Below are 2,183 nucleotides of genomic sequence, written 5' to 3' on the forward strand. Positions count from 1 at the left end.
AAATAAGAAGAAGAGAAAAAGAATGATCAAAGGCCTAGAAACATATATCAACATGTAGTATTTATGAAATACTGGCAATTTATCATTTTGCTAGTGTTCAAGGTTGGAGGTAGGGAATTGAAACTGTTAAAATACACAGAAGCATTCATTATATTGGGAATATTGAATGCCATTGTATAATTATGAGAAATTATTCTGTTGGGAATGGGAAGCTATATTTGGGGAAAATTTTTTATTATATTGGTATGTCGTACTATCTTGGTGACCATGATAAAAGATGGCTTGAAAAAAGAAAACAGGAAAACATTTTAATAGGTTATTATAGTTTTTCAGCTTAGAGGTGATAGGAAAATTAGGTAGTACAATAGTATTAGGGATGATAAAGGTAGGAAAAATTGTGACAGGTTGAGAGGGCAAAGTTAGGCAGTACTTGGCAAATGATTAGTGTTAACACTGAAGAAAAAGTCCAGAAAAATTGATTTATCATCTTAGCAACTGAGTTCTTAGTGATGTACTAAAAGTAGTAGAAAGCACAGGAGAAGATTTATGGTCTTAAAATTCAGGAATAAATGATTGGTGCAATTTGGCAAAGTTGATTTTGAGATTCTTGTGAGATACAAGGTGCAGATTCCAACAGACAGTTGTATCTACAAACTACAGCCTATAAATAAGTCTGAAGATGGCGCAAATTTAAAGATTTAGATTTTAGACTCAGCGCATAAATATCAGATAACCTACAATAAAATGTCCAGGAACAATATGTGAATTAATAAAAATGAGAGCATGAGGCTGGTGGCAGTGGCTCACACCTATAATCCCAGCACTTTGGGAGGCTGAGGTGGGAGGATCACTTTAGGTCAGAAGTTCAAGATCCGCCCGGCCAAGAAGTAAGAGCATGTCTCTACAAAAAGTAAAAATAAAAATAAAAACAAATGATGAGGTGATAATTAAATCATGGTCAAATAGAGGAAGAAGAAAGAAGAACCTTCAAAGCAGTTAAAAAAAACAATAGTCCCATAACTACAGGAAGTAAGACAGAGTAGGGTCCTAATAGTTTAAGAAGAAACACAGACAGCACCACAGAAGACTGGTATATAATAAGATCATGCCAGAAATTCCCTGCAATTATATATGGCAATTAGAAGGTCATTGAGTAATTTCATTAAAAAACTTATTACAGTAATGGAGAGAGAAAACCACTTGAAATTGTCTGCGGTATAATAGGATGTGATAAAGTGGGAACACAAATAGAGCCATTCTTCAAAATTTCACCTAAGAAGGAAAGGAGTTTAGAGGAAAATTTACATGAGGCACAAATTTTAATTAATGTAAAGCTTGTAATGTAAATGTAAAGAATATGTTCAGGTTATATATCACTAATCAACAGAAAGAGACATTAAAGTAGGCAGAAAAAATAGTTCGTGAAAAAAATCATGAAAGAGAGAATGGGAATCAAAAACATTGGTAAAGGAGGTTGATCTTCAGAAGGAGAAATGATGTCTTATAATGAGATCGAGTAGAAGGAAAGAGGGTAGAGATATACTTGTGTTGAAGAATAAGATTTGGTTGATGGAGTCCAGAACAGATTACTACAACTTCATTGTTTGCTTCACTAAAATTAAAAAAAAAATCAGAATTAATTGTTTGTTTAGAAGACTTGATTTAGATATGCTTTGAGAGGAATGGGAGAAGGGCTTTAAGAAAAAAAAGAAAAGAAAAGAAAAAATGTAGAGCTTTGAGTATTCAGGTGTAGACCACGTTTAGCACTTTGTAATTCTGAACTGAAAAAGCAAGCACGGTGAGTTATTAGATAAAAAAAATAGATCAAGCAGCTTTAAGGACCCACTTGAGGGTATGAATTTAAAATTTCTCCTGTCAACATAATTGTGTGCTTTTCTTCGTTTACATTTAGCTGTGTTGTTGCAGAAGTGAAATACATGGAGATTTGGAACTCACCTGGGGCATTGTGTCCAATTATCTTATTGCCGTTTATCATCCTTAACACTTAAAGATTCAAGTTGCCACTAACAGAACTGCTATTGTCCACATGCTTCCATTTTTAATGACTGAATAAAATATCATCAAATTTTCTACTACCTCTTTTCTGGAATCTGTGCTGTGTTGTGGAATACTATAGATGGAATTTACCTAAATCTTTTCAATTCCAAAGCTGCCCCACTAGT

The sequence above is a fragment of the Macaca fascicularis genome, chromosome 1 (genome assembly GCF_037993035.2).
Source record: "Macaca fascicularis isolate 582-1 chromosome 1, T2T-MFA8v1.1".
Lineage (NCBI taxonomy): Eukaryota > Metazoa > Chordata > Mammalia > Primates > Cercopithecidae > Macaca > Macaca fascicularis.